The 24,220-nt window shown below is 41.8% G+C and overlaps 1 protein-coding gene and 1 pseudogene across 1 annotated transcript in view; one reads left to right on the plus strand and one right to left on the minus strand.

Annotated features, from left to right (window-relative positions):
- LOC117975980 (E3 ubiquitin-protein ligase HERC2-like) overlaps positions 1 to 24,220 on the plus strand; it is a 91,699-nt gene that overhangs the window by 49,055 nt on the left and 18,424 nt on the right. The window lies entirely within an intron of this gene.
- Positions 18,125 to 20,026, minus strand: LOC100972774 (transmembrane protein 183A-like; annotated as a pseudogene).

A 24,220-nucleotide genomic window follows, 5' to 3' on the forward strand; every position in this document is an offset into this window, starting at 1 on the left:
ACCATCACAGATAAGTAGTATCTTATTAAATCTAACTCTGGCTGTCTTGTTTCCTGGATCGGCCTTCTAAATTTCTGACTGAGATGCCAGTCTGTTACTTCCCCAACCAGTATTGTTATCTCAGGCTGGCTATGGTGTTGGCTTTCCCTGACTTTTTGCCACTAAGATCACTCCTGTTTTTGGCAATGCCCCTGGCATGAAACTTTCTGTGTTCTGCTTTAAATAAAGTCAGATCCTTATGGCAGTGGAGCTGCCATTCTTTAATGCCTGCCACACGGGGGCAAGGAGGAGGGTACTGGGAATAGCTCCAGGCTAGAATGCCAACAAATCCAAGTGCCCTAACTGAGATTTTAGAATTTCTTAAGAAAATGTGTCTCAACTTGTTGTTTTGGTTAATCTCCGAAGTGCTTAAATGGTTGTTTGGGGCCAGGCCTGGTGGCTCACACTTGTAATCCCAGCACTTTGGGAGGCCGAGGTGGGTGGATCACGAGGTCGGGAGATCGACACCATCCTGGCTAACACGGTGAAACTCCATCTCTACTAAAAATACAAAAAATTAGCCGGGCGTGGTGGCGGGTGCCTGTAGTCCCAGCTGCTCAGGAGGCTGAGGCAGGAGAATGTCGTGAACCTGGGAGGCGGAGCTTGCAGTGAGCCGAGATTGTGCCACTGCACTCCAGCCTGGGCGACAGAGCGAGACTCTGTCTCAAAAAAAAAAAAAAAAAAAAGGTTGTTTGGACATTTTAACCAAACGTTACCATTGCTTTCTGGAGAGAAGGTTTGCCAAGTTCGAGATTCACCCACTCTACAAGTCTTACGTTTACCTTACCTTGATTATTAAAAGTGCCCAAACTATTTTCCCATGTTTATAAGCCAAATATTAAAACTTTAAAAATTGCTTTTTAAAATGTCAACATTCTGTTAGCATCCTTTTGCCTTTTATATTTTTAACCAAGTAAATCAGGCCATTATATTAATTCATAGGTAAACCTTGTTTTTTCCTAAATTCAGATTTAGCAAGTATTTGATGTATTTATCAACTTAATCAAACTATATTTATTTGTTAGCTTACAATAATTGGAAGAAGCATATAAATTTTAAATTTTTTGAAGTCTCTTGGGGGTATAACTGAAGCTATATTTAGTTATGTATAGTATGCCTATTTTTGTGTATGTGAAAATCTTGTTACCTTTTCTGCAATTCCACTAAGGTGTTACTGGGCTAACAAGTAATACTTTTAGCCAATCAGCCTACAGTGCTTATGTGAAGTGGGTTTTCTACTTAGGCTCAACTGACACCAAAGCTCATAGAGCTATCATAAGCCATATATTAGTCAATGTCGTCTGGAGAAACAGAACCAACAGGATATATGTAGATATCTAGAACAAAGTTATTATGAGGAATTAGCTCAGGTGGTGATGGACCCTGAGAAGTCCCACAGTCTACTGTTTTCAAGCTGAAGACTTAGGAAAGCATGTAGTGCAATTCCAGTCCAAACCCAAAGTTCTGAGAACTAGGGGTGCTAATGGTGTAAGCCCCAGTATGAATCCAAAGATCTGAGAACTAGGTGACTGACGGTGTAAGTCTAGGTCCATGTCTGAAGGTCCCAGAATCTAAAACAGTAATGCCTGAGAACAGGAGAAAATGGAGATCCCAGATCTAGCAGAGACAAACAAACAAACAAAAAACCCTGCCTTTCCTCCATGATTTTTTCTAATTAGCCGGGCGTGGTGGCGGGCGCCTGTAGTCCCAGCTACAGATTGGAGGATGCCAACCTTTACTGGTGAGGGCCATCATCTTTACTCAGTCCACTGATTTAGATGCTAATCTTTCAGATACAGCCTCACAGAAACACTCAGAAATAATGTTTTACCAGCTAAGGGTCTCTTAGCTCAGCCAAGTGGACAAATAAAATTAACCATCACAAGTCTACCCTTTGTCAACTTTGTACCCGTGTGTTTCTCATTAAACCATACTTAATCTCCAAACAAAGACAATGACAAGGTCATATTTCTGCCCAACATCATATAACTACCCTGTTTATAGCCATAAATGCACTAATCCCTTCCCAGGAAGAGGTAAAGTCCATGAGTAATGTTTACTCTTCTCCTAACATTGTATAACATAAATACTACTATGTAAAATCAATAATACTTAAAGACTATGAAGTAAAGTCAACACATGTTATTATACATAATAAAGGACTAAGAGAGGGGAAAAACAAAGATATTTGCTTAATATAGACATATATGAACACAACATATTTAGAAAATATAAGAAGGACATACTCATGACAGTTACAGCCTTGGTCTCTGTACTCACCATGTGGTCCTAGCAGGTGCTTATAACTCCCGTCTTCTACACCCATTCTATATTCCCTTTGCCTTCAGTGAGCACCTCAGCTTTTTATTAGATCCTTACCTAGTAGACCGACCCAAACTTTCATTCTTGTATCATCTGAGCTGTTAGTATTACTGCCTGGATTAGCTTGCTGCAGTTTTCCATTTATCTTAATCACAGGGATGGCACTACTAAGAAATGCCCTAAGGGATCCTCTGTATTATGAACATAATGCTTCCATACCTCCACTGTGGGGTAGCAGTCCAGTTTCCACTTGGAAGTTGGGACCAACTGCCCCAGCCAATAACATAACTCTCTTTTCGCCTATTAATGGAGAGGTATGAGAAACCCGAGGTGATGGGGTGGCAGTCTTAAATTTTACTTCAAATCATTATTGTGTCTCCTGTTGGAAGCATTTCTTCATATCCAAATAAGACCTCTAGGCCAGCAGGACATAAATTCACTGGAATAGTGAGAAAAATTTTTGCTAGTGGAACACTAGGTGTAATACTGAAGGATACCTTTCCCTTTCCCACCCCTTGATTTCTGAAATTGTAAATTCTGAATATTGGAGAAACAGCACTATATATTGGTCACAAATTCAGAGCATATACAGTCTTCTGGAAATGTTTTTCCTAGCCCTCCAAGCTGTTGCCACATAGCTGCCACTATAACTGAGTCTCTGAATGTCCATTCCACCATTCTACCAGACCAGGCTTCAGGATGGTGGGAGACATGGTAAGACCATTGAATTTCATGAGCATGAGCCCATTACCACACTTCTTTGACCATTGAATGAGCTACTTGATCAGAAGCAATACTGTGTGGAATACTATGATGGTGAATAATGCATTCTGTAAGTCCACAGATGCTAGTTGGCAGCAGAAGTATTGCATGTAGGGAAGTTGAATCCATGTCCATAGTAACTGTCTGTTCCACTAAGAACAAAATGCTGCCCCTTCCATTATGGAAGTCGTTCAATGTAACCTACCACTAGGTAGCTGGCTGATCACCTTGGGAAATGGTGCCATATTAAGGACTCAGTGTTGGTCTTTGCTGTGGGTAGATTGGACACTCAGTGCTGGCCACAGGCAGGTCAGCCTTGGTGATTACGTTCATGTTACTGAGCCCATGCATAACCTCCATCCCTGCCACCATGGCCACTTTTTAAATGAAGCCAGTGGACAATGACAGGGGTGGCTGGGGAAAGGGGCTGAGTGGTATCCACAGAATGGGTCATCTTATCCTCTTGATTATTAAAATTCTCCTCAATTGTTTATCCTTTGGTGAGCATTCACATAAGATACACATATCTTCACATTATTTTTTTCCCACTCAGAGAGATCTGTCCCCACATCTCATTCCCAAATGTCTTTGTCACCAGTCTTCCATCATATTCCTTCCAAGTCCCTGGTCATCCAGCTGAACTATTGGTCACAACCCAGGAATTGCATATAATTTCACAGCTGGCCTTTTCTCCCTCCAAGAAAAGTGCACAGCCAAGTGCCTTGTCTAACGTTCTGCCCACTGAGTAGATTTCCCTTCCACAGAGTTTGTCAGAGATATATCTTAGAAAAGCTCGACAGTGCTGCAGATGTTCACTTTTGGTGGTTTTTCCATATTGTGCAGAACCATCTGTAAACCAGGCATAAGTTTTTTTACTTATATATGTGGCTGTCAGTCAAATCTTAGATCAGAGCCAGTTTACAGACCTATACTCCCTTGAATGAAGGGTAGCCTCGTTTCCTGGAGGAGGGATCCTGGTACATTGAAAAATATATATATTGTTAATCTTTCTTGCAGTCCTCCCTTAAAGGAACCAACAGCCTTTATTTTTTAATTTTATTTATTTATTTTTTGAGCCATACTCTTACTGTGTTGCCCAGGCTGGAATTCAGTGGTGCGATCTTGGCTCACAGCAACCTCCGCCTCCCAGGTTCAAGCGATTCTCCTGCCTCAGCCTCCTGGATAGCTGTGATTACAGATGTGTGCCACCACACCCAGCTAACTTTGTATTTTTAGTAGAGACAGGGTTTCATCATGTTAGTCAGGCTAGTCTCGAACTCCTGATCTCATGATCCATCTGTCTCGGCCTCTCAAAGTGCTGGGATTACAGGCATGAGCCACTGCGCCCAGCCCCAACAGCCTTTAACTAGAGTAACTGCACTTGGGAAAAAGAGATAATCAGATGTTTGGAGACAACTAAACACTGACTCTCAACTGACATTAATGTCAAAAGGCTCAAAACATCACTGTGGTCTATCAGTTACAGGAAGGGCCTATGAGGGTCAGTGATCAATAGAGTTTTAGCTGAAGTCTATCTCACAGTGGGCCCAGGGTGTGCCTAAATCCATCTTGTGGTTATTTTCCCAGTTCCAAGAAGCATAATTGGAGTAGAAATAGCAGCAGGTCAAATCTACAAATTGGTTCCCTAACCTCTGGAGTGAGGGCTATTATCATAGGAAAGGCCAAGTAGAAACCACTGTAACTGCCTCTACCTAGGAACATAGTAAAACAAAACCGTACCATATACCTGGAGGGATTGCAAAGATCACTGCTGCCGTCAAAAACCTGAAAAGTGCGGTCGGTGTTGCAGGATTGACACTACCCTACTTCAAGACTTACCATAAAGCTACAGTGATTAGTGTGGTATTGGTGACAGAATAGAGGAATAGATCAATGAAACAGAATAGAGAGCCCCAAAACAGACACACATAAATACAGGCAACTGATCATTGACAAATGGGCAAAGACAACACAATGGAGAAACAATAGTCTTTTCAATAAACAAGCATCCTCTTGGGGGGAAAAAAAAAATTGAATCTGGGCACAGACCTTAACCCTGCATGGAAATTAACCCAAAATGGACCATAGACCTAACTGTAAACCACAAAACTATAAAACTCATAGAGTATAATACAAGATAAAACATAGATGACCTTGAGTATGCTGATGGCTTTCTAGATGCAACACCAAAGGCATGATCCATGAAAGAAATAATTGATAAGCTACATACTCTATGAGTCTAACTATACGACAGTCTCTAAAAGATAAAACTATGAGGACAGTGAAAATATCAGTAATTGGATGAATAGGCAGAGCACAGAAGATTTTTAGGACATTGAAAATACTGTGTAGTGATGGATACATGTTATCATACATTTGTCCAAACCCATAGAATGTATAATACAAGATTGAACCTTAGTGTAAACTATGGACTTTGGGTAATAATGATGTATCGATGTAGGCTTATCAAGTGTAACAAATGCACCACTCTTGTAGGAAAGGTTGATAATGAAGGAGGCTAATCATGTATAGGTGGGTAGGAGATACGTGGAAAATCTTTGTACCTTTCTCTTAATTTTTCTGTAAACCTAAAACAGATTTTAAAAACAGTCTTTCATGGGCCTGGGTGCGGTGGCTCACGCCTGTAATTCCAGCACTTTGAGAGGCCGAGGCAGGCGGATCACAAGGTCAGGAGATCGAGACCATCCTGGCTAACACAGTGAAACCCCGTCTCTACTAAAAGTTAAAAAAATTAGCCGGGTGTAGTGGCAGGTGCCTGTAGTCCCAGCTACTCGGAAGGCTGAGGCAGGAGAATGGCCTGAACCCAGGAGGTGGAGCTTGCAGTGAGCCGAGATCGCGCCACTGCACTGCGACAGAGCAAGACTCCGTCTCAAAAAAAAAAAAACAAAAAAAAAAAGGTGTAGAAATGGTGAGTCCCACCACATCCCCATTCAACTTACTTACTTGGCCTGTACTGGAAACATGTATCTTTGAGAATAACAGTGGGTTATCTTAACATTAACAAGCTGGTAACTCCGCTTGCAGCTGCTATACCGGTTGTGGTTTCATTGTTTGAATAGATTAAAATATACCCTGGTTTATGACATGCAGCCATTTGTCTGGAAAATGCCTTTTTCCCCTTCATATCTAAGATTAAAGACTACCAGAAAATGTTTGCAATACACTTTCTCTGTCCTACCTCAAGGTACAACAACTCTCCAGCTTTATGTCATAAATAATTTATAGGGACCTTGATGTTCTACAAGATTTTATGTTGGTCTGTTAATCATTGATAACATTATGCTGATTGGTCCTAGTTCGCAAAAAGTAGCAACTAATCTATACTTATTGGTAACACATTTGTGTGCCAAACGGTTGGAAACAAATTAAAAAAAAAAAAAACAGGGGCTTTTGGCCTCAGTAAACTTGGGTTCCAGTTGTATTGAGGGCATGTCAAGATAATTCTTCTGAAATGAATAATAACTTATTGCATCTGGCCCCTCCTACAATCAAAGGGAAAGGCACAATGTCTAATTGGCCTCTTAGTAATTTGGAAGCAACGTATTCTTCATTTGATTGTGCCACTCTGGCACATTTAATGAGGTGAACTTAAAAGCTGCTAGTTTTGAGTGGGGCCCAGAAGAAGAAAAGGTTCAGCAACAGTTCCAGGCTGCTGTGCAAGCTGCTCTGCTACTCGAGCCAGGTGATCCAACAGAGTCAGTGGTATTGAAGTGGCTGTGGCCACTTTTTCAGCCTTTGGCAGGCTACTGAAAGTGAATTACAACATAGACCCGTAGGATTCTGGAGTCAAGTCCTACCATCCTCTGTGGATAATTACTGTCCTTAAAGAAGCAGCTTTTGGCTTGCTACTGGGTCTTAGTAGAGACTGAACATTTAACCATGGGGTATCAACTTACTGTGCAATCTAAGGTGTCCATTATAAACTCAGTGTTGTCTGACCCACCAGGCCACAAAGTTGGGTGTGCACAGCAGAACTCCATCATCAAATGGAAATGTTTTGTACAAAACTGGGTCTGAGCAAACTCTGAAAATGCAAGTAATTTATATGAGTAAGTGGCCCAAATGCCCATGGGCTCCGTTTTGGCTATATTATCTTCTCTCTCTCATCCTGCCTCTATAGCCTCATGGAGACTTGTCTGTGATTGGTTGGCAGAGAAGGAGAAAACATCTACCTGGCCCTAGGGGGTTCTTTGTAATAGGCAGTCATAGCCCTACAGTCCCATTCTGGAACATTCCTAAAGGACAGTGGTGAACACAAATCCTCCCAGTAGCCATTGTCAAGCAGTAAACCTGGCTGTTCATTGTACTTGGAAGGAGAAATGGCCAGACTGAGTCATAGGCTATGGCAAGTGGTTTGGCTGGTTGGTCAGGTACTTTGAAAGAAATACAATTTGAAAACTGGTTACAAGGTCTGTGGAAGAGATATGTGGATAGACATTTCTGAGTGGGTAAAGAGCACGAATATATTTGTGTCTCATGTGAATGCTCACCAAACACTGACCTTAGAAGAGGAGAATTACAACAATGAAGTGGACAGTGTGATCTGTTCTATGATTCTAGCTGGCCCCTTTCCCCAGCCATTCCTGTCATTGCCCAATGGTCTCATGAACCAAATAACCACAGTAGCAGGAATGAAGACTATGCATGGGCTCAGAAACATGGACTTTCACTCACCAAGGCCAGCATGGCTGCAGCAACAACTAACTGCCAAATCGGCCAGCAGTAGGAACCAACACTGAGTCCCTGATATGGCACCATATCTTGGTTAAACATCTAGCTTCCTAGAGGAAGTTTGATTACATGGCCCCACTCCCATCATGGCAGCGTCAGTTTTTTGTTCTAACTGGAACACACACTTACTGTGGATGTGGATTTACATTCCCTTTACACAGTGTTTCTGCCGGGAAACACAACAATGACTCTATTAGTGTGAACATTTAGACTGCCACCCCGATAGTTTGAGATCCTCATGTTTCAGAATCAATGGGTAAGGAAGGCAATTAACATACTGACTGTGATGATTGACACTAATTACCAAGGGGAAATTAGACTGTTATTCCACAAATGAGGTAAGAAAGAGTATTCTGCAAAACAGGAGATCCCTTTGGGTGACTTCTAGTACTAACATGCACTGTGATAAATTCAATGGATAACTATGACAACCTAATTCAGACAGGACTAGGCCCACTACCTTCTGGAATAAATGTCTGGGTTATTCCACTAGGCAAAGAACTCTAATCAACCAATGGTCTGGCTGAGGGCACCAGAAATACAGATTGAGCAGTGGAAGAAGGTGGCTATAAATACCAGGTATAATCATATGACCACTTACAGAAATGTGAATAATGACTGAGTATTTTTTATTGTATTATATATAAGTTTGTGATATATATTATATTATGTGTATTGTATATAGTAATGTTATATATGTTTGCCATATATATCACATATATCTATATGTCTCCCTCCCTCTCTTCTCTCTCTCTCTCCATATATATATCTTTCTTTCTTCCCTCTTTTATCATCTTATCATCTAACATAATATGTATCCATTTCACATCACAGTATTTAATATTGTTAACTTTACATCATAGCATTTAATTTATAGGATATCAAGAAGAGTGAATGTCATTAAGCACCTATCATCCTCTTCTGGGGAAAGGGTTAGTTTTTGTTTACACACAGCATAGTTGTGTCATGTTAGGCAGAACTATGACCTTGTTATTTTCTTTATTTGGAGATTAAGTATGGCTTAAGGAAATTCGTATGAATACATATTTGCAAGGGGTGAATTGAAATGGTTAATTTTATGTGTCATTCTGGGTAAGCGATGATACCCAGTTTAGTCAGCCAGCAGTATTGATGTTGTGAAGGCACTGTTTAGCAATGATAAACATTGAAATCAGTAGGCTTTTAGTAAAGCCTATTACTCTCCATAATATGGGTGACATCATTTGTATATTTGTCCCCTCCAAATCTCATGCTGAAATTTGATGCCCAGTGTTGGAAGTAGGGCCTGGTGGGAGGTGTTTGAGTCATGGGGACAGATCCCTTGTGAATGGCTTGGTGCCCTCCCCATCAGTTACCATGAGATCTGAGTGTTAAAAAGAGCCCAGCACCTCCTCCTCTCCCTCTTGCTCCCTCTCTCACCATGACACACCTGCTCCCCCTTAGCTTTCCACCACCATGAGTAAAAGTTTCCTAAGGCCTCACCAGAAGCAGATGCTGGCACCATGCTTCTTGTACGACCTGCAGAACCATGAGCCAAATAAACTTTCTTTCCTTATAAGTTGCCCAGCCTCAGGTATACCTTTATAGCAACACAAAACAGATTAATACAGTGGGTGAGCTTTATCCAATCAATTGAAGGCCTTAAGAGAAAACATTGAGGTTCCCTGAGAATTAAGAAATTCTACAAGAAATTTATTATCTCACAATTCCGAAGGCTAGAGGGTGGAATTAAGGTGTTGGCAGAGACATGCTTCCTCTGAAACCTGAAGGATAACCTTTCCTTACCTCTCTATAGCTTGTGCTGGTAGGCTGGCCATTTTTTGGCATTCCTTTGCTTGCACAATGCCAACCTTTGCTTTTGTTGTACCTGGCATTCTCCCTGTGTCTCTCTATTGTCCACCCTCTGTGCATGTCTTCACATGGGATCTTCCTTTCCTATTAGAACACCAGAAACCCTGGAGTAGGACCCATCCTACCCCAGCATGTTCTCTTCTTAGCTACTTACATATACAATAATCCTGTAGGCAAATGAGGTCACATTTACAGATACCGGGGGTTAGGGCTCAAGCATATGTGTTTTGGGGGATGCAATTCAACCCATAAGTATGATTAAGAATACTGGGTTCAGGCCGGGCGCGGTGGCTCATGCCTGTAATCTCAGCACTTTGGGAGGCCCAGGCGGGCGGATCCCGAGGTCAGGAGATCGAGATCATCCTGGCTAACACGGTGAAACTGGGTCTCTACTGAAAATACAAAAAAATTAGCCGGGCGTGGTGGCGGGCGCCTGTAGTCCCACCTACTCTGGAGGCTGAGGCAGAAGAATGGCGTGAACCCCGGAGGCAGTGGTTGCAGTGAGCCGAGATGGTGCCACCGCACTCCAGCCTGGGCGACAGAGCGAGACTCCGTCTCAAAACAAAACAAAACAAAACAAAAAGAATGCTGGGTTCACAGGTCATATTTTCCCTTCCCAATCTTTTATTAGTTATTTATTTATTTTTTGAGATGGAGTCTCGCTCTGTCGCCCAGGCTGGAGTGCAGCGGTGCCATCTCGGCTCACTGCAAGCTCTGTCTCCCGGGTTCAGGCCATTCTCCTGCCTCAGCCTCCCGAGTAGCTGGGACTACATGGGCCTGCCACCACCCCCGGCTAATTTTTTTGTACTTTTAGTAGAGACGGGGTTTCACCTTGTTAGCCAGGATGGTCTCGATCTCCTGACCTTGTGATCTGCCCGCCTCGGCCTCCCAAAGTACTGGCATTACAGAAGTGAACCACTGCGCCCCTCCCCTTTCCGATCTTTAACGATATTCTTCCACAGTCTTTCACTTGTTTCTCACAACAGATTTGCTGCCATCATTATTTTTGTTCCCTGTTTATAAAAATTTTTGTTCTCCATGTGTTTTCTTCTCTGACTTTTTTGAAGATATTTTATGTTCACTAGTTTGTAGAAATTGATTATGATGTTCCTGGTATAGTTTTTTAACGTTTCTTGTGCTTGCAGTTCATTAATTTTCTTATAGGTCGATATTTTATTTTTCAGAAAATTTAGGAAAAAAATAACCATTATTTCTTCAATTCTGTTTCTGACTCTCCTGTTATCTTCATTGTGGGGTCTAATCACACATATATTATACCACTTGAAATTAACCCACATCTTTTTTTTTTTTTTTTTTTTTTTTTTGAGACGGGGTCTTGCTCCGTAGCCCAGGCCGGAGTCCAGTGGCGCGATTTCGGCTCACTGCAAGCTCCGCCTCCTGGGTTCACACCATTCTCCTGCCTCAGCCTCTGGAGTAGCTGGGACTACAGGGGCCCGCCACCATGCCCGGCTAATTTTTCGTATTTTTTATTAGAGACCGGGTTTCACCGTGTTAGCCAGGATGGTCTCAATCTCCTGACCTCGTGATCCGCCCACCTCGGCCTCCCAAAGTGCCGGGATTACAGGTATGAGCCACAGCGCCTAGCCGAAGTTAACCCACATCTTAATCATGCATTTAATTTTAAAAGTTTTTTCTTTGTGGTTCATTTTGAACAGTCTGTATTCCTCTATCTTGTGACTCACTAATCTTTACTTCTGCCATGTCCAATCTGCCATTAATGACACCCAGTGCAGTTTTCATCTCAGACATTTTTATTTTTATCTAGAAAAAAATCTATCTAGGCCATTTTTATATGTCCTATGTCCTTACATGACTTCTTAAACATATGAACTATACTTATAGTAACTGTTTTATGCCCTTCTAATTTTAACATCTGTTTCAGTTATGGGTAACATTTGATTGGTTGACTCTTCCTCTTATTATGGGTTTCATTTGCCTGCTTCTTTGCACTCCTGGTAAACTTTTTTGGATACCAGATACTGTGATTTTAACCTTGTTTGGTGCTTGTCTTAGTTCATTCTGGCTGCTGTAACAAAATGCCAAAATTGAGTAGCTTGAAGAAGAGAAATTTAATAGTTGTAGAGGCTGAGAGCTCCAAGATCAAGGAAAAAGCAGACTTCGAGTCTGGTGAGGGCCTGCTTCCTGATTCACAGATAGCCATTGCATTGTTGTTGTGCAGTGGTCTCTTTATCCCCTTATAAGAGCACTAATTCCATTCATGAGGGCTCCACCCTCCTGACCTAGTCACCTCCCAATGTCCATGCCTCCTAATTTTATCACATTGGAGATTAGGTATAGATGCATGAATTTGAGGAGAGATACAAACATTCAGACCATAGCAGTGCTAGATATATATTTTCAACTTTTATTACAGGTTTAGTGGGTACATGTAGAGGTTTATTACAAAGGTATATTGCATGATGCTGAGGTTGGAAATAACAATGAATCCATCTCCCTGGTAGTTCACAGAGTGCCCAATAGGTAGTTTTACAGCCCTTGCTCCCTCCTTTCTTTCCCGCACTTGTATTTCATAGTGTCTATTATTCTTATCTTTATGTCCATGGGTACTCAGTATTTACCTCACATTTATAAGTAAGAACATGCAATATTAGGCTTCAAGTTTCTGAATTAGTTTAGGATAATGGCCTCCAGCTGCATCCATGTTGCTGCAGATTTTATTCTTTTTATGGCTGTATAGTATTCCCTGGCATAGAGGTACCACATTTTCTTTATCCAATCCAGAGTTGATGTGCACCTGGGGTGATTCCACGTCTTTGCTATTGCAAATAGCACTGCGATGAACATACAGGTTCATGTGTCCTTTTAGTAGAATGACTTACTTTCCTTAGGGTACAAACCCATAATATAGTTGCTAGATCAAACAGTAGTTCCACTCTTAGTTCTCTGAGAAATCTCCAAACTGTTCTCCACAGTGGCTGGAGTAATTTACATTCCACCAGTGGTGGATAAGTATTCCCCTTTCTACACAGCCTTGTTAGCCACTGCTGTCTTTAAGTTTTCTAACAAAAGCCATTCTGACTTGGTGTGAGATGGTTTTGATTTGCATTTTTCTGGTGATTGGTGATGATGGGCATTTTTTCATGTTTCTTGGCCACTTGTATGTCTTCTTTTGAGAAGTGATTGTTCATATCCTTTGCCCACTTTTTAATGAGGTTGTTTTTTTGCTTGTTGATTTCAATTCCTTATAGATTCTAGATATAAGGCCTTTGCCAAATGCACAGTTTATGAATATTTTCTCCCATTCTGTAAGTTATCTGTTTATACCCTTGATAGTTTCTCTTGCTGTGAAGAACTTATTTAGTGTAATTAGTTTCCATTTGTAAATTTTTGTTTTTGTTGCTATTGTTTTTTAGAACTTAGCCATAAGTTGTTTGCCAAGGCCAATATTAAGAAAGGTATTTCCTAGATTTTCTTCTAATATTTGTATAGTTTGAGGTCTCACATTTACATCTTTAATCCATCTTCAGTTAACTTTTGTATATGGTGATAGGGGTCCAGTTTCATTCCTCTGCGTATGGCTAGTTAGTTGTCCTAGCATCATTTATTGAATACAGAGTCCTTTTCCCATTGCTTATTTTTGCTGACTTTGTCAAAGATCAGTTGGTTGTAGGTGTGTAACTTTATTTCTGCGTTCTCTATTCTGTTCCATTGGCCTTTGCGTCTGTTTTTGTACCAGTACCAGAGTGCTGGATATTTTTATAATATTAAAATATTCCTGATGGTTGTTCTGGAATATAGTTAGGTTTCTTGAAACCAATTTGATTATTTTGGTTCTTGCTCTCAAAATCTGTCAGGGAAGACCAAAGCAATATTTGGTGTGAGGCTAATTAATACCCTAATCAATGCCCCAATGAATTATAACATTTACAAGTCTTATTTGTGGTACCAGTCTTTACTACCAGCCCTGTGTGTGTCCCAGGTGCTGTTTTTTCTAATCCTTTTGTATTGTTCTTTTACTAATGTTGAGTACTATGCAATAAAGGATTAATTCAGCAGGGCTGGGCTGTACACACACTGCACATTCCAAAGAAAGAATTGTCCCTTGCCTGGCTCCTGGAAGATAACCTCTAAATCCTTGAGGTAGCTTCCTGTTCTATTTCTTTGCCTGGTACATGTTTATTACCTGAGGATATAGGACTGCGCCAGAAAGTTTATGCTGATGATGGGACTTATGGTGGGGCATTGGGCCAAGTGGTATCAGCTTGGCCTCTAGAGGAGCTGGAAACAAAGACCAGATAAGCTTATATGACCAGCCTTGGATAAAAAAAAACAAAAACCAAGACATCAAGGCTCAGTGAGCTTCACTGTCTGGCAATACTTTATGTGTGTTGCACACACCGTTGGTGGTAAAATGAAGTGCTGTCCACACGACTCCAATGAGGGAAGACAAATGTGTACCCGGTTTCTCCTGGACGCTCTCCTAGGTGCTTTTTCCCATGGCTGATTTTACTCTATATCCTTTCACTGTGACAAATTTTAACTATGAGCATAACAGCTTTTCTGAGTTCTGTGAGTTCTTGTAGCAATCATTAAACCTGAGGGTGGTCTTGGCAACCCTCGAATACAGGTAGTTTTCTTGTACATATATCCTCAGATGAATACTTGATGGGAACCCTCTGGAATCTCTGGCTTTATCTTTCTGTGCAGCTGTCTCCTTTCTGATACTCTCCCACATGAGTTATAGTCCCCTTAGTCTCCTGAGACTAAATTCCATATCCTCAAATCTGGTAGTCTGCCATCCTACACTTGGGTTCCCCCTGCCTGCACCGTGGCTTGGGAACTCAAGCAGTAAAAGAGGAAAATGATAGGGATTATTGCATTTGTTTCTTGTCTCTCAGGGAATCATAGTTATTCAGTGCCTGTTACAGGATAGATTTTGTCTGCTCAAAAAAGTTTGTCGTTCTAACTCCCAGTACCCCAGAATGTAATCTTATTTAGAGATCAATCTTTACAAAGTTAATCAAGATACAATGAGGGCAGGCTCTAATGCATTATGACTGATGTCCTTATAAAAAAGAAAAATATGGATATACAGACACACATAGAAGAAAGGGTATTTGAATAGACGTAGGAGAAGAAGACAACCATCTAAAAGCCAAGGAGAGAGATTTAGAACAAATACTTCCCTCACATGTGACATCAACACTGCCAAGATCTAGATTTCAGACTTCTAGCATCCGCACCTGTGAGATAATATATTTATGATGTTTAAGGCACCCAGTTTGTGTTACCTTGTTATGGCAGCCCCAGCAAACTAATACAGTGCCTGAGAGCCAGTGTCTGAAACCATTATTTTATATTTTTGTCTGCTTATTTTCTTGTTTAAGGTGAGAGGGTCCTATTGTCCGAATGTTTGTGTCTCCCAAAATTTATACGTTGAAACATAATTAACATATGAATGTGATGGCATTGGGAGGCGGGGCCTTTGAGAGGTGATTAGGTATGAGAAAAGAGCCCTCAGGACTAATGCTTTTTAAAAAGAGGCCCCAGAGAGCTGCCTTGCCCCTTCCACCATGTGTGGACACAGCTAGATGGCACCTGTGGACCAGAAAGCTGGCCCTCATCAGTCACCCAGATTAAACTGGTAAGAAACATGATGGTATCAATAAGAGTTTATCAGAAAATAATATGTCATTCTAGAGGAATATACCAACATTTTAGACTTAAAGTTATTAATAAAAATAATTTGCCAGATACAATTAATAGCACATAATGATAGCTAGTCAGAAAAGAAAATACAATATCAGGAATAGAATACAAGTAGTTGTGGAAGCCTAAAGTGATTTTTACTAATCGTCTTTTCTATAAACATCTTAAAAACTAGATAGAAATTTACAAAGCATCAATTTAAAGAAACTGAGGATGCCTGCTTCTGGCCAAGGTGGAGTAATGCGGGCAGAATTTACCCCTTGTTTTATTACATTCTGACTGTTATAACAAAACATCATAAACCAGAAAACTTATAAACAGCAGAAATTTATTTCTCACAGTTATGAAGGCTGGGAAGTCCAAGATCAAGGTGCTAGAAGATTGAGTGTCTGATAAAAGTTTGTAGAGAGGCATGTTTAAAACACTTCTGGTTTGTCTGTTCAGTGAAGTGTATGCATTGATGGCTCCAGTTCAGCTCTGTGTACCATTTCAACATTTTCCATATTTACCAGTCCCTGGGATTTGATATTTGTCCATCTGTAGTGGTGCTATTCAATAAGATAGCAAGTAGCTACATATGACTATGTAACATTAAAATAAAATTATTTAAACTTAAATACAATAAAATTCTGTTCCTCAGTCACACTTTCCACATTTCAAACTGTCACAGTGTACATCAGCACAGAAAGTTTGGTTGGACTGTACTGCTCTAGATTCTCAATAATGCCAAAGTAACTTGATATGATTTACATTTTACAAGTATTACTCTGACTCTTCTGAGAGTGGCAAGGAACGGAGAAAGATAATAAAAGACAAGAGACTATTGTGATGATCCAAATTGGAGATGATAATAATTTTGCATCTGAGTTGTGGCAATGAACATGATTTAAAAAAAAAAAGTCAGGTAAAGGCTATATTTCTAATAAACAGCTAATGGACTTGCTGAGGCTTTGCATGAAAACTCATGAGGATTCCAAAGTTTTTGTTTGAGCAAATAAAACAATGAAGTTACCATTTAGTAAGATGGGAAAGAAGGTGGCAGGAATAAATTTGAGACAATGAAGCAGATTATGAGTTAAGTTTAAAATGAGATGACAGAAAGGCAATTGGATACAACTATGAGATTCAGGGATAAGACTTCCTTGGAGATTAGAAGTTGCGAGTCATCAGTTTATGGATTGTATTTAAAACTATTGACTTGAGAAGAGTGACATCAGCAACATGGAAGACCAGGATGCTCCCAGTCCACACCACCCACAGATGTATTAAAAAAAAAAAAACTGAAACTGGCTAAAATAACTTGAGAGGAGTTCTGGAAAATAGATCAATGTCTTCAGTAACCAAGTAAAAGTAAATGACCAGTCTTCTACATTCTTTCTATTTGTTTTGTTACTCATTAACCATCCCTACATACCCTTCACCCTCTCACTACACTTGCCAGCCTCTGATAACCATCTTTCTGCTGTCTCTATTAGTTCACTGTTTTGATTTGTAGATCTTACAAATAAGTGAGAATATGTGAAGTTTGTCTTACTGTGTCTGGGATATTAGTCCATTTTCACACTACTGTAAAGAACTACCTGAGACTGGGTAGTTTATAAAGAAAAGAGGTTTAATTGACTCACAGTTCCACATGGCTGGGCAGGTGACTGGAAACTTACAATCATGGTGGAAAATGAAGGGGAAGAAAGGAACGTCTTACATGGCGGCAGGAGAGAAAGAGAATGGGGGGAAAGTCCTACTCTTTTAAACTATCAGATTTCATGAGAACGCACTCACTATCACAAGAACAGCATGGAGGAAATCTGCTGCCATGATCCAATCACCTCCCACCAGGTCCATCTCTCAACACATGAGGATTACAATTTGACATAAGATTTGGGTGGGGATACAGAGCCAAACCATATCACCTGGCTTATTTCATTTAACATAATGACCTCCATTTCCATCCACGTTTTTGCAAATAACAGGATCTCATTCTTTTTTATGGCTGAATAGTACTCCATTGTGATAAGTACCACATTTTCTTTATTCATTTTTCTATTGATGGACCCTTAGGTTGCTTCCAAATCTTAGCTATTATGAACAGTGCTGTAACAAACATGGGAGTAAATATATCTCTTAGATATACTGATTTCTTTTCTTTTAGGTATATACCTAAAAGTAGAATTGCTGGATCATATGATAGCGCTATTATTAATTTTTCTGAGGAACCTCCAAACTGTTCTCCATAGTGGTTGTATAATTTACATTCCCACCAATAGTGTATGGGGGTTCCTTTTTCTCCACATCCTCTCCAGCATTTGTTAATGCTTGTCTTTTGAGTAAAAGCCATTTTAACTGGGGTGAGATAATATCTCATTGTAGTTTTCATTTACATTTCTCTGATGATCAATAATGTTGAGCACCTTTTCACATGCCTGTTGGTGATTTGTATGTCTTTTTTTGAAAAATGCTTATTCAAATAAAAATTTTGCCCATTTTTAATCAGATTATTACATTTTTTCCTATAGAGTTATTAGAGCTCGTTACATGTTCTGGTCATTAATCCCTTGTCATATATGTAGTTTGCAAATATTTTCTCCCATTCTATGTGTTGTCTCTTCACTTTGTCATTTGTTTCCTTTGTTGTACAGAAGCTTTTTAACTTGATGTGATCCCATTTTTTCCATTTTATTTTGGTTATCTGTACTTGTGGGGTATTACTCAAGAAATATTTGCCCAGACCAATGTCCTGGATAGTTCCCCTAATGTTTTCTAGTAGGAGTTGCATAGTTTGATGTATTAAGGTCTTTAATTGATTTTAATTTGATTTTTGTATATGGCAGGAGATAGGGGTCTAGTTTTATTCTTCTACATACAGATAGCCACTTTTCCTAGCACCATTTATTGAAGAAACTGTCTTTTCCCCAGTGTGTGATCTTGGCACTTTTGTCAAAAATGAGTTCACTGTAGGTGTTTACATTTGTTTCTGGGTTCTCTATTCTGTTCCATTGGTCTGTGTCTGTTCTTATGCCGGTACCATGCTGTTTTGGTTACTATAGCTCTTTGAAGTCAGGTAATGTGATTCCTCCACTGTTGTTCTTTTTTTTTTTTTCCTCTCTTGTTTGGAGATTCAAAGAGTTTAATTTTTCCCTAGAGCAAGATCAACAATTTTCACTGGGATAAAAGAATAAAGAACAAACTCAATAGCACCAAATGGGGTTTTAACACAGAAAACAGGGCCACTCCTTTTAAATGCAAATTTTTACATTAAAATATGTTTATAAATCATAGTAGTTCTTTTTCCTCTTGATTCAACATTTCTTCCTCCCCTAACAGGAGCCCTAGAACCTGAAGAGCACGTACATTACTAACCAGATACACAATCCACCCACCCTGTCCAAACTGGAATCTGATTACTAATGGACTTAGACTTGGGGCTGGCCCCAAGGGATGGGAAGCAGTAACTATGCTGTCAGGGAGAATGGGTACTGAGGAAGCCACCAGTCAAAAAGCCGAACGCTGTGCACTGGGTCCAGCAGGACTTGCACACCCTGTTCACTGCGCAGTTTCTGACCACCATGAACAGGGGAATCTTGGAACACCAGTCTCACTCGATGATGCCGCGTGTCTGTGCTCGCATTGACAGTAAACAGAGTAAATATCATTCCCATGACAATCGGAATAAAGATGAAGTTGAGGGTGGTGACCTGCAGTAGGCAGCAGTCCTAGTCTCCATTGGTATGAACATCTTCGTACTGAATGGGAAGCTGCAATCCTCCTGTACACTTGCTCTTTAACCTAGCGGACTGTTTTTTGAACTTGAAGTTGAATTCCCGCATTGGTTCCCGTCTGTTCCCAATCATCTTTCTGCACCAGAAAAGTAAGCATTTGGAATTCTTTAATGTGCTGGGGGTGCTTTCTGGAATGGCTGGATTCTTGGAGATTCCAGCAGCAAATGGCTCATACATATGGTACAGAGATCAGATCACAATGTCCTCAGAACGGATATAGGAGGCCAGCAATAGCCAAATATCCATGGGATACTCTTTTCCTCCAGCCCCGTCCAGTTCTTCTTTGTGCCTCTTGCTTTTCATTTTTCTGGAGACAGTTCTCTCATGGATGCTTTCCTCCTGGGCATCCATCTCATCACTGCTGTCAATGATATCACAGGGCTCACCAGCCCCAGAACGAGCTTCCTCTGCAGGAACCTGAGAGGCTTCCAAGCTTCAAAGAGATTTTACTTCCTGTTGAACAGCATTGGCTACGGCTTTCTTGACTCATCCAGACCTCACGACCGCCGGATCCGAGTTGGCGTAATCCTCCACAGTCACTCGGCCGGAGCAGAGGAGCGACTTGAGTCGCTTTCCCCTCTTGGGCAGGGCAATCGTGTCTGGGCGAGGCCTGCCTAGTGGGCCGGGCCCCTGGGCCACATTTGTGGCCCGGAGAGCGGGTCCCAGGAGCCGCAGGCCAGCTCCACCAGGCTCCGCGGGCATCCCACACCAGAGGCCGCTAACTCTCGCCCACTGTTGTTCTTTTTGCTGAAATAACTGGCTGTTTTGAGTCTTTTGTGGTTCCATATAAATTTTAAGACTTTTTTCCCATTTATGTGAAGGATGTCATTGGTACTTTGATAGGAATTGCACTGAATTTCTAGATTGCTTTGGGTAGTACTGATATTTTAACAATATGGATTCTGCCAGTCTATTAACAAGGAATATATTTCCATTTTTTGTTGTCCTCTTCAATTTATTTCATCAGTATTGTATAGTTTTTGAGAGGTGACAGCGTGCTGGCAGTCCTCAGAGCCCTCGCTTGCTCTCGGCACCTCCCCTGCCTGGGATCCCACTTTGGTGGCATTTGAGGAGCCCTTCAGTCCCCCACTGCACTGTGGGAGCCCCTTTCTGGGCTGGCCAAGGCCGGAGCCCACTCCCTCAGCTTGCAGGGAGGTGTGGAGGGAGAGGCACGAGCGGGAACCGGGGCTGTGTGCGGCACTTGCGGGCCAGCTGGAGTTCCGGGTGGGCGTGGGCTTGGTGGGCCCCGCACTCAGAGCAGCCAGCCAGCCCTGCTGGCCCCGGGCAATGGGGGACTTAGCACCCGGGCCAGTGGCTGTGGAGGGTGTACTGAGTCCCCCAGCAGTGCTGGCCCACCGGCGCTGCACTCGATTTCTCGCCTGGCCTTGGCTGCCTTCCCACGGGGCAGGGCTCGGGACCTGCAGCCCAACATGCCTGAGCCTCCCACCCACTCCATGGGCTCCTGTGCGGCCCGAGCCTCCCAGACGAGCACCACCCCCTGCTCCACGGCGCCCAGTCCCATCAACCACCCAAGGGCTGAGGAATGTGAGCGCACGGCGCAGGACTGGCAGGCAGCTCCACCTGCAGCCCCGGTGCGGGATCCACTAGGTGAAGCCAGCTGGGCTCCTGAGTCTGGTGGGGACGTGGAGAGTCTTTATATCTAGCTTAGGGATTGTAAATACACCAATCAGCACCCTGTGTTTAGCTCAAGGTTTGTGAGTGCACCAATCGACACTCTGTATCTAGCTGCTCTGGTGAGGACGTGGAGAACCTTTATGTCTAGCTCAAGGATTGTAAATACACCAATCGGCACTCTGTATCTAGCTCAAGGTTTGTAAACACACCAATCAGCACCCTATGTTTAGCTCAAGGTTTGTGAGTGCACCAGTCGACACTCTGTATCTAGCTGCTCTGGTGGGGCCTTGGAGAACCTGTGTGTGGAAACTCTGTATCTAACTAATCTGATGGGGACATGGAGAACCTTTGGTATCTAGCTCAGGGATTGTAAACGCACCAATCAGCGCCCTGACAAAACAGGCCACTCGCTCTACCAATCAGCAGGATGTGGGTGGGGCCAGATAAGAGAATAAAAGCAGGCTGCCCGAGCCAGCATTGGCAACCCGCTCGGGTCCCCTTCCACACTGTGGAAGCTTTGTTCTTTGGCTCTTTGCAATAAATCTTGCTACTGCTCACTCTTTGGGTCCACGCTGCTTTTATGAGCTGTAACACTCACCATGAAGATCTGCAGCTTCACTCCTGAACCCAGCGAGACCATGAGCCCATGGGGAGGAACAAACAACTCCAGATGCGCTGCCTTAAGAGCTGTAACACTCACCGCGAAGGTCTGCAGCTTCACTCCTGAGCCAGCGAGACCACGAACCCACCAGAAGGAAGAAACTCCGAACACATCTGAACATCAGAAGGGACAGACTCCAGACACGCCACCTTAAGAGCTGTAACACTCACTGCGAGGGTCCACGGCTTCATTCTTGAAGTCAGTGAGACCAAGAACCCACCAATTCCGGACACATTTTCACTGTAGATATCTTTGACTTATTTGGTTAATTCCTAGGTGTTTAACATTTTTATGGCTGTTGTAAGTGGAATTATTCTTTTAAATTTCTTTCTCAGATTGTTCACTGTTGGTATATAGAAATGCTACTGATTTTTGTATGCTGATTTTGTACCACGAAATGTTACTGAATTTGTTTACCAGTTCTAATAGGTTTTTGGTGAGTCTACGTTTTTCCATATATAAGAGCATATCATCCACAAACAAGCATAATGTGACTTCTTTCTTTCCAATTTAGATGTCCTTAATTTCCATCTCTTGTCTGATTGCTCTAGCTAGGACTTGCAGTAGTATGTTGTATAACGGTGGTGAGAGTGGGCATCCTAGTCATGTTCCAGATCTTAGAGGAGAGGCTTTCAGTTTTTTGCCATTCAGTAAAATACTAGCTGTGGACCTCTGTCATATATGGCTTTTATTATTTTGAGGCATATTCTGTCTATATCCAGTTTTCTGACTATATCCAGTTTTTGTGGGCTTTTATCATAAAGAAATTATCTGAAGATAAAATTGTTAAGCAAAAAGAAACCATAACTTTAAGGTTTAGAAAATTCTCAGCCAATTATCTTCCCAAAAATGAGAAAGTTTGTTTGGAAGAGAACATTAAATGTGTAGCCAAGTAGCCATTCGATAAGACCATTAGTATGAATACATACCACAGACCTAATCAGCCATCTCCACAGAAGCAAGGTACTTCGAGACAAGAGAAGAATGATTCTTCCCTCTCACATAATTCAGAGGTCATCAGGGCTGCCACTCCCACCACAGGCCCAGAGTGTAAGGGCTCCAAGGAAATCACTATTTCAGAGAGGCCACCAGCACCTTCAGGACCTTGGAGAGCTATGGGCCCAGGCAGAGAGCCACTGTGGTGGCAGGGCTGCCCAGAGCCCTTAGGACAAACCCTCCAAGAGCCTTCTGAGCTCAACTCCTACCCAGCAAGGCTGCAGAGGCAGGATCACCACCTCAGTAGGTCCAAAATGCGGGACTTCCACCCCAGTGGGCCTGGAGGACAGAGCAGCTAGGCAAAAAGGTGTATTGGAATTTTCCCTATTGGATTTTGGACATGCTCAGAACCTGTCATCATTTCTTCTTTCCCATTTCTCCCTTTTGGAAGGGAACTGTCTGTCCTATGACTGACTCACCATGGTATTTTGGAAACACTTAAACTTGTTTTGATTTCATAGGTTCACAGCCTCTTTTTTTTTTTTTTCCAGACAGTCTCCCTCTGTCGCTCAGGCTGGAGTGCAGTGGCACTATCTCGGCTCACTGCAAACTCTGCCTCCCAGGTTCTAAGCGATTCTCCTGCCTCAGCCTTCAGGGCAGCTGGGATTACAGTCATGCACCACCACGCCCGGCCAATTTTGTATTTTTAGTAGAGACAGGGTTTCATCATGTTGGACAGGCTGGTCTCAAACTTCTGACCTCAGGTGATCCACCCACCTTGGCCTCCGGAAATGTTGGGATTACAGGTGTGAGCCACTGCGTCCAGCCTAAGCCCATTTTATAAAGGAACTAATTGCATTTTCTTCTTGCATTCTACTATAAGCAGTCAGGAAGAATTAAGCCACTCCACTAACACTTCCCTTAGAAATCGTTTCAGCTCAGTATACAATTTTATCACTCACAGTTCTGTCTTTCTCAAAACAAACTAGAACACAAGCACAGTTTAGCTAAGGTCTTTGCCACTTTATAACAAGGGTAGCTTTTCCTCCAGTCCCCAACAGCATGTTCCTAATTTCGGACTGAGGCCTCATCAGAATGGCCTTTATTGTCTGTATTTCTACCAATATTCTGTTCATGAGTACCTAGATACTCTCTAAGAAGATGCAAGCTTTCTCTATGACTCTTCTAGTTTTTTTCTTAGTCTTCACTGGAATAGCCTTTAAAAATCCATTCACAGCAATGTAGGCTTCTTCTAGCATGCACCTCAAAACTCTCCCAATCTCTACCCATGACCCAGTTCCAAAGCCCCTTCCACAGTTTTAAGTATTTGTTACAGGAACACCTCCACTTATTGGTACCAATTTCTGTTTTAGTACTGCTACAATAAACACCATACATGAAATGTCTTATAAACAACAGAAATTTATTTCTCACAGTTTTGGAGGCTGAGAAGACTAAGATTAAGGTATCAACAGATTCAGTGTCTGGTGAGAGCCTATTTCCTGGTTCGCCAATGGCCATCTTTTGGTTGTGTCCTCACTTGATGAAAGCAGGGAATGGCGCTCGCTGGGAACTCTTTTGTAAGGGAACTAATATTATTAGTGAGAGCTTCATCCTTATGACCTATTCAACTCTGAAAGGCCCCATCTCTAAATGCCATAATATTGAGGATTAAGTTTCAATATGTAAATGTCAGGGGAATACAAATATTCAGTCTACAGCAAGAAGTAAAAAGTAGTATCTATTGTAAGATTGAGCTATTTGATGATTACATGACCTTGAAAACAGCAGTTTT

The sequence above is a fragment of the Pan paniscus genome, chromosome 16, assembly GCF_029289425.2.
Source record: "Pan paniscus chromosome 16, NHGRI_mPanPan1-v2.0_pri, whole genome shotgun sequence".
Lineage (NCBI taxonomy): Eukaryota > Metazoa > Chordata > Mammalia > Primates > Hominidae > Pan > Pan paniscus.